This window comes from Oncorhynchus gorbuscha, unplaced genomic scaffold, assembly GCF_021184085.1.
Source record: "Oncorhynchus gorbuscha isolate QuinsamMale2020 ecotype Even-year unplaced genomic scaffold, OgorEven_v1.0 Un_scaffold_2632, whole genome shotgun sequence".
Lineage (NCBI taxonomy): Eukaryota > Metazoa > Chordata > Actinopteri > Salmoniformes > Salmonidae > Oncorhynchus > Oncorhynchus gorbuscha.
The window spans coordinates 55001-65000 of record NW_025747089.1 but is presented as its reverse complement, the minus strand read 5'-3'; the positions used below and the strand labels follow the sequence as shown (position 1 = coordinate 65000).

Below are 10000 nucleotides of genomic sequence, written 5' to 3'. Positions count from 1 at the left end.
TCTCTCTCTCTCTCTCTCTCTCTCTCTAAATTGCAGTGACACGGAAGACAAACAATCAATTAAGTTATTAGGAGGTGTGTTTTCCCCCTCACCCCTTTGCAGATGGCGACAGCTTCCTTGGACATAGACTTGGGGTAGGAGACGTGATGCTCCATGATGGACTGGAACAACTCATCCTCGTCCTCACCGTCGAAGGGAGGCTAGGACAGAGGGGAGGACAGGACAGAGGGGAGGACAGGACAGAGGGAGGAGGGGAGGACAGAGGGAGGAGGGGAGGACAGAGGGAGGAGGGGAGGACAGGACAGAGGGGAGGACAGGACAGAGGGGAGGACAGGACAGAGGGAGGAGGAGAGGACAGAGGGGATTGGTTAATATCCACAGTAAATGTTAACATATGTGCGCACACACACACACACACCTACCTGTCCAGCCAGCATCTCATACAGCAGAACTCCAAAGGCCCACCAGTCCACTGACTTCCCATAGGGCTGGTACGCAATGATCTGGAGGAGAGGAGAGGAGAGGAGAGGAGAGGAGAGGAGAGGAGGGGAGGGGAGGGGAGAGGAGAGGAGAGGAGAGGAGAGGAGAGGAGAGGAGAGGAGAGGAGAGGGAGGGAGAGGAGAGGAGAGGAGAGGAGAGGAGAGGAGAGAATATAGAAGAACAGAATAGATTAGAAGAGAGTACGATAGAATAGAATTTAGTAGAATAGAGTAGAATATAAAAAAGAATAGAAGAGAGCAGAAGAGTAGAAGAGATTATAATATAATAGAATAGAGTAGAATTAAATAGAGTAAAGTAGAATAGAGTAGAGTGGAATAGAGTAGAGTATAATATAGAGTAGAATAGAGTAGAATAAAATAGAGTAGAGTACAATAGGGGTAGAGTATAGTAGAATAGAGCAGAGTGGAATAGAGGATAATATAATATAGAGTAGAAAAGTGTAGAATATAATAGAGTTGAATAGAGTAGAATAGAGAAGGATAGAGTAGAATGGAACAGAGTAGAGTAGAATATAGAGTAGAATAGAGAAGAATAAAATAGAGTAGAATATAGTAGAGTGGAATAGAGTAAAGTATAATATAGAGTAAAATAGAGTAGAATAAAATAGAATAGAGTATAATAGAGTACAGTATAGAGTATAATAGAAGAAAATAATAGCATATAATAGAATAAAGTATAATAGAGTAGAATATAATAGAGAATAATAGAATTGAGGATAATAGAGTAGAATATAATAGAGCATAGAGTATAAGAGTAGAGTAGAATATAATAGAGAATAGAGTAGAATATTGTAGAGTGTAATATAATGGAGAATAGAGAATAATAGAGTAGAATATAATAGAGTAGGATAGAGTAGAGTAGAATATAATAGAGTATAACAGAGTAGAGTAGAATGTAAGAGTAGAATATAATAGAGTATAACAGAGTAGAGTAGAATGTAAGAGTAGAATATAATAGAGTATAACAGAGTAGAGTATAATTTAAAAGAGTACAATTGAGTAGAGTAGAATATAATAGAGTATAGAGTATAATAGAGTAGAGTAGAATGTAATAGAGTATAGAGTATAATAGAGTAGAGTAGAATATAATAGAGTGTAGAGTATAATAGAGTAGAGTAGAATATAATAGAGAATAGAGTATAATAGAGTAGAGTATAATATAATGGAGAATAGATTATAATAGAGTAGAATATAATAGAGCATAACAGAGTAGAGTAGAATGTAATAGAGCACAATAGAGTATAATAAAATAGAGAATAGAGTATAATAGAGTATATTAGAATATAATAGAGAATAGAGTATAATAGAGTAGAGTAGAATACAATAGAGTATAGAGTATAATAGAGTAGAGTAGAATATAATAGAGCATAACGGAGTAGAGTAGAATGTAATAGAGCACAATAGAGTATAATAAAATAGAGAATATAGTATAATAGAGTATATTAGAATATAATAGAGAATAGAGTATAATAGAGTAGAGTAGAATACAATAGAGTATAGAGTATAATAGAGTAGAGTAGAATATAATAGAGAATAGAGCAGAGTAGAATATAATGGAGAATAGAGTATAATACAGTAGAATATAATAGAGTGTAATAGAGTAGAGTAGAATATAATAGGGTATAGAGTATAATAGAGTAGAGTAGAATATAACAGAGAATAGAGTATAATAGAGCAGAGAAGAATATAATGTGGAATATAGTATAATATAGTAGAGTAGAATATAATAGAGAATAGAGTATAATCGAGTAGAATACAATATAGTATAATAGAGTAGAGTAGAATATAATAGAGTGTAGTGTATAATAGAGTAGAGTAGAATATACTGGAGAATAGAGTATAATAGAGTAGAGTATAATATAATGGATAATAGAGTATAATAGAGTAGAATATAATAGAGCATAACAGAGTAGAGTAGAATGTAATAGAGCACAATAGAGTGTAATAAAATAGAGAATAGAGTATAATAGAGTATATTAGAATATAATAGAGAATAGAGTATAATAGAGTAGAGTAGAATACAATAGAGTATAGAGTATAATAGAGTAGAGTAGAATATAATAGAGCATAACGGAGTAGAGTAGAATGTAATAGAGCACAATAGAGTATAATAAAATAGAGAATATAGTATAATAGAGTATATTAGAATATAATAGAGAATAGAGTATAATAGAGTAGAGTAGAATATAATAGAGAATAGAGCAGAGTAGAATATAATGGAGAATAGAGTATAATACAGTAGAATATAATAGAGTGTAATAGAGTAGAGTAGAATATAATAGGGTATAGAGTATAATAGAGTAGAGTAGAATATAACAGAGAATAGAGTATAATAGAGTAGAATATAATGGAGAATAGAGTATAATACAGTAGAATATAATAGAGTGTAATAGAGTAGAGTAGAATATAATAGGGTATAGAGTATAATAGAGTAGAGTAGAATATAACAGAGAATAGAGTATAATAGAGCAGAGAAGAATATAATGTGGAATATAGTATAATAGAGTAGAGTAGAATATAATAGAGTAGAATACAATATAGTATAATAGAGTAGAGTAGAATATAATAGATTATGATAGAGTAGAGTAGAATGTAAGAGTAGAATATAAAAGAGTATAACAGAGTAGAGTAGAATTTAATAGAGTACAATTGAGTAGAGTAGAATATAATAGAGTGTAATAGAGTACAGTAGAATATAATAGGGTATAGAGTATAATAGAGTAGAGTAGAATATAATAGCGAATAGAGTATAATATTGTAGAGTATAATATAATGGAGAATAGAGAATAATAGAGTAGAATATAATAGAGTATAACAGAGTAGAGTAGAATGTAAGAGTAGAATATAATAGAGTATAACAGAGTAGAGTAGAATGTAAGAGTAGAATATAATAGAGTATAACAGAGTAGAGTAGAATTTAATAGAGTACAATTGAGTAGAGTAGAATATAATAGAGTATAGAGTATAACAGAGTAGAGTAGAATATAATAGAGTATAGAGTATAACAGAGTAGAGTAGAATGTAATGGAGCACAATAGTGTATAATAAAATAGAGAATAGAGTATAATAGAGTATATTAGAATATAATAGAGAATAGAGTATAATAGAGTAGAGTAGAATACAATAGAGTATAGAGTATAATAGAGTAGAGTAGAATATAATAGAGCATAACGGAGTAGAGTAGAATGTAATAGAGCACAATAGAGTATAATAAAATAGAGAATATAGTATAATAGAGTATATTAGAATATTACATTTACATTACATTTAAGTCATTTAGCAGACGCTCTTATCCAGAGCGACTTACAAATTGGTGCATTCACCTTATGACATCCAGTGGGACAGTCACTTAACAATAGTGCATCTAAAACTTAGGGGGGGTGGGGTGAGAGGGATTACTTAACCTATCCTAGGTATTCCTTAAAGAGGTGGGGTTTCAGGTGTCTCCGGAAGGTGGTGATTGAATAGAGTATAATAGAGTAGAGTAGAATACAATAGAGTATAGAGTATAATAGAGTATAATAGAGTAGTAAAGAGGTGGGGTTTCAGGTGTCTCCGGAAGGTGGTGATTGAATAGAGTATAATAGAGTAGAGTAGAATACAATAGAGTATAGAGTATAATAGAGTAGAGTAGAATATAATAGAGAATAGAGCAGAGTAGAATATAATGGAGAATAGAGTATAATACAGTAGAATATAATAGAGTGTAATAGAGTAGAGTAGAATATAATAGGGTATAGAGTATAATAGAGTAGAGTAGAATATAACAGAGAATAGAGTATAATAGAGCAGAGAAGAATATAATGTGGAATATAGTATAATATAGTAGAGTAGAATATAATAGAGAATAGAGTATAATCGAGTAGAATACAATATAGTATAATAGAGTAGAGTAGAATATAATAGAGTGTAGTGTATAATAGAGTAGAGTAGAATATACTGGAGAATAGAGTATAATAGAGTAGAGTATAATATAATGGATAATAGAGTATAATAGAGTAGAATATAATAGAGCATAACAGAGTAGAGTAGAATGTAATAGAGCACAATAGAGTGTAATAAAATAGAGAATAGAGTATAATAGAGTATATTAGAATATAATAGAGAATAGAGTATAATAGAGTAGAGTAGAATACAATAGAGTATAGAGTATAATAGAGTAGAGTAGAATATAATAGAGCATAACGGAGTAGAGTAGAATGTAATAGAGCACAATAGAGTATAATAAAATAGAGAATATAGTATAATAGAGTATATTAGAATATAATAGAGAATAGAGTATAATAGAGTAGAGTAGAATATAATAGAGAATAGAGCAGAGTAGAATATAATGGAGAATAGAGTATAATACAGTAGAATATAATAGAGTGTAATAGAGTAGAGTAGAATATGATAGGGTATAGAGTATAATAGAGTAGAGTAGAATATAACAGAGAATAGAGTATAATAGAGCAGAGAAGAATATAATGTGGAATATAGTATAATAGAGTAGAGTAGAATATAATAGAGTAGAATACAATATAGTATAATAGAGTAGAGTAGAATATAATAGATTATGATAGAGTAGAGTAGAATGTAAGAGTAGAATATAATAGAGTATAACAGAGTAGAGTAGAATTTAATAGAGTACAATTGAGTAGAGTATAATATAATAGAGTGTAATAGAGTACAGTAGAATATAATAGGGTATAGAGTATAATAGAGTAGAGTAGAATATAATAGCGAATAGAGTATAATATTGTAGAGTATAATATAATGGAGAATAGAGAATAATAGAGTAGAATATAATAGAGTATAACAGAGTAAAGTAGAATGTAAGAGTAGAATATAATAGAGTATAACAGAGTAGAGTAGAATGTAAGAGTAGAATATAATAGAGTATAATAGAGTAGAGTAGAATTTAATAGAGTACAATTGAGTAGAGTAGAATATAATAGAGTATAGAGTATAACAGAGTAGAGTAGAATATAATAGAGTATAGAGTATAACAGAGTAGAGTAGAATGTAATGGAGCACAATAGTGTATAATAAAATAGAGAATAGAGTATAATAGAGTATATTAGAATATAATAGAGAATAGAGTATAATAGAGTAGAGTAGAATACAATAGAGTATAGAGTATAATAGAGTAGAGTAGAATATAATAGAGCATAACGGAGTAGAGTAGAATGTAATAGAGCACAATAGAGTATAATAAAATAGAGAATATAGTATAATAGAGTATATTAGAATATAATAGAGAATAGAGTATAATAGAGTAGAGTAGAATACAATAGAGTATAGAGTATAATAGAGTAGAGTAGAATATAATAGAGAATAGAGCAGAGTAGAATATAATGGAGAATAGAGTATAATACAGTAGAATATAATAGAGTGTAATAGAGTAGAGTAGAATATAATAGGGTATAGAGTATAATAGAGTAGAGTAGAATATAACAGAGAATAGAGTATAATAGAGCAGAGAAGAATATAATGTGGAATATAGTATAATATAGTAGAGTAGAATATAATAGAGAATAGAGTATAATCGAGTAGAATACAATATAGTATAATAGAGTAGAGTAGAATATAATAGAGTGTAGTGTATAATAGAGTAGAGTAGAATATACTGGAGAATAGAGTATAATAGAGTAGAGTATAATATAATGGATAATAGAGTATAATAGAGTAGAATATAATAGAGCATAACAGAGTAGAGTAGAATGTAATAGAGCACAATAGAGTGTAATAAAATAGAGAATAGAGTATAATAGAGTATATTAGAATATAATAGAGAATAGAGTATAATAGAGTAGAGTAGAATACAATAGAGTATAGAGTATAATAGAGTAGAGTAGAATATAATAGAGCATAACGGAGTAGAGTAGAATGTAATAGAGCACAATAGAGTATAATAAAATAGAGAATATAGTATAATAGAGTATATTAGAATATAATAGAGAATAGAGTATAATAGAGTAGAGTAGAATATAATAGAGAATAGAGCAGAGTAGAATATAATGGAGAATAGAGTATAATACAGTAGAATATAATAGAGTGTAATAGAGTAGAGTAGAATATAACAGAGAATAGAGTATAATAGAGCAGAGAAGAATATAATGTGGAATATAGTATAATAGAGTAGAGTAGAATATAATAGAGTAGAATACAATATAGTATAATAGAGTAGAGTAGAATATAATAGATTATGATAGAGTAGAGTAGAATGTAAGAGTAGAATATAATAGAGTATAACAGAGTAGAGTAGAATTTAATAGAGTACAATTGAGTAGAGTATAATATAATAGAGTGTAATAGAGTACAGTAGAATATAATAGGGTATAGAGTATAATAGAGTAGAGTAGAATATAATAGCGAATAGAGTATAATATTGTAGAGTATAATATAATGGAGAATAGAGAATAATAGAGTAGAATATAATAGAGTATAACAGAGTAGAGTAGAATGTAAGAGTATAATATAATAGAGTATAACAGAGTAGAGTAGAATGTAAGAGTAGAATATAATAGAGTATAACAGAGTAGAGTAGAATTTAATAGAGTACAATTGAGTAGAGTAGAATATAATAGAGTATAGAGTATAACAGAGTAGAGTAGAATATAATAGAGTATAGAGTATAACAGAGTAGAGTAGAATATAACAGAGAATAGAGTATAATAGAGTAGAATACAATAGAGTATAGAGTATAATAGAATAGAGTAGAATATAACAGAGAATAGAGTATAATAGAGTAGAATACAATAGAGTATAGAGTATAATAGAATAGAATACAATAGAGTATAGAGTATAATAGAGTAGAGAAGAATATAATGGAGAATATAGTATAATAGAGTAGAGTAGAATATAACAGAGAATAGAGTATAATAGAGTAGAGAAGAATATAATGGAGAATATAGTATAATAGAGTAGAATACAATAGAGTATAGAGTATAACAGAGTAGAGTAGAATATAACAGAGAATAGAGTATAATAGAGTAGAGAAGAATATAATGGAGAATATAGTATAATATAGTAGAATACAATAGAGTATAACAGAGTAGAGTAGAACCTGGTCTAGACATCATGTTAGGTGAAGCTGGTCTAGACAGCATGATAGATGAGCCTGCGCTGACCATAACACACTGTCTACAGCACTACGAGTGTGTGTGAGTGTTTTGTGTGTGTGTGTGTGTGTGTGTGTGTGTGTGTGTGTGTGTGTGTGTGTGTGTGTGTGTGTGTGTGTGTGTGTGTGTGTGTGTGTGTGTGTGTGTGTGTGTGTGTGTGTGTGTGTGTCTGTGTGTGTGTGTGTGTGAATGTTTGTGTGTGTTTGAGCGTGTGTGTGTGTGTGTGTGTGTGTGTGTGTGTGTGTGTGTGTGTGTGTGTGTGTGTGTGTGTGTTTTGTGTGTGTGTGTTGTCTCTCTCACACAGTAGGTGTTAACACTAGGAACTGAACCAGCTGTCTCTCCTGTCAAACTAACGTGTGATACATAATCAACTTAATTATTCACACACACACACACACATACACACACACACACACACACACACACACACACACACGCTCAAACACACACAAACATTCACACACACACACACACACACACACACACACACACACACACACACACACACACACACACACACACACACACACACACACACACACACACACACACACACACACACACACACACACACACACACACACACCTCAGGAGCGATGTAGTCTGGGGTCCCACAGAACGTCTTGGTGGTGACACCGTCTAACATGTTCTCTTTGCACATCCCAAAGTCCGCGATCTTAATGTGTCCTTCTGCATCCAGCATCACGTTGTCCAGCTTCAGATCCCTAGGAGAGGCACACAGAGACAGACTATCTTAATGTGTCCTTCTGCATCCAGCATCACGTTGTCCAGCTTCAGATCCCTAGGAGAGGCACACAGAGACAGACTATCTTAATGTGTCCCTCAGCATCACGTTGTCCAGCTTCAGATCCCTAGGAGAGGCACACAGAGACAGACCATCTTAATGTGTCCTTCAGCATCACGTTGTCCAGCTTCAGATCCCTACAGGAGACAAGAGAAACAGACAGACTATCTTAATGTGTCCTTCAGCATCATGTTGTCCAGCTTCAGATCCCTAGGAGAGGCACACAGAGACAGACTATCTTAATTTGACACAGAGACAGACTCGACTCTCAGACAGAAGGGTACGATCCCTACAGGAGACGAGACACAGGTGTGATGAGTATCTCTGTCTGAGACAATGTTGTGATGAATATCTCTGTCTGAGACGATGTTGTGATGAGTATCTCTGTCTGAGATGATGTTGTGATGAGTATCTCTGTCTGAGATGATGTTGTGATGAGTATCTCTGTCTGAGATGATGTTGTGATGAATATCTCTGTCTGAGAGGATGTTGTGATGAGTATCTCTGTCTGAGATGATGTTGTGATGAGTATCTCTGTCTGAGAGGATGTTGTGATGAATATCTCTGTCTGAGATGATGTTGTGATGAATATCTCTGTCTGAGATGATGTTGTGATGAGTATCTCTGTCTGAGATGATGTTGTGATGAGTATCTCTGTCTGAGATGATGTTGTGATGAGTATCTCTGTCTGAGATGATGTTGTGATGAGTATCTCTGTCTGAGATGATGTTGTGATGAGTATCTCTGTCTGAGATGATGTTGTGATGAGTATCTCTGTCTGAGATGATGTTGTGATGAATATCTCTGTCTGAGAGGATGTTGTGATGAGTATCTCTGTCTGAGAGGATGTTGTGATGAGTATCTCTGTCTGAGATGATGTTGTGATGAGTATCTCTGTCTGAGAGGATGTTGTGATGAATATCTCTGTCTGAGATGATGTTGTGATGAATATCTCTGTCTGAGATGATGTTGTGATGAGTATCTCTGTCTGAGATGATGTTGTGATGAATATCTCTGTCTGAGATGATGTTGTGATGAGTATCTCTGTCTGAGATGATGTTGTGATGAGTATCTCTGTCTGAGATGATGTTGTGATGAGTATCTCTGTCTGAGATGATGTTGTGATGAGTATCTCTGTCTGAGATGATGTTGTAATGAATATCTCTGTCTGAGATGATGTTGTGATGAGTATCTCTGTCTGAGAGGATGTTGTGATGAGTATCTCTGTCTGAGATGATGTTGTAATGAATATCTCTGTCTGAGAGGATGTTGTGATGAATATCTCTGTCTGAGATGATGTTGTGATGAGTATCTCTGTCTGAGATGATGTTGTGATGAGTATCTCTGTCTGAGATGATGTTGTGATGAGTATCTCTGTCTGAGATGATGTTGTGATGAGTATCTCTGTCTGAGATGATGTTGTGATGAATATCTCTGTCTGAGATGATGTTGTGATGAGTATCTCTGTCTGAGATGATGTTGTGATGAATATCTCTGTCTGAGATGATGTTGTGACGAAAGACTTACCTGTAAATTATTCCTTTCAGATGAAGGAAGAACAGACCTATGGCAATCTCTGCTGCATAGAACCT

The 10000-nt window shown here is 32.6% G+C and overlaps 1 pseudogene; it reads right to left on the bottom strand.

Annotated features, from left to right (window-relative positions):
• The window catches only part of LOC124026143, a 54127-nt pseudogene that overhangs the window by 2426 nt on the left and 41701 nt on the right, over nucleotides 1–10000 (bottom strand).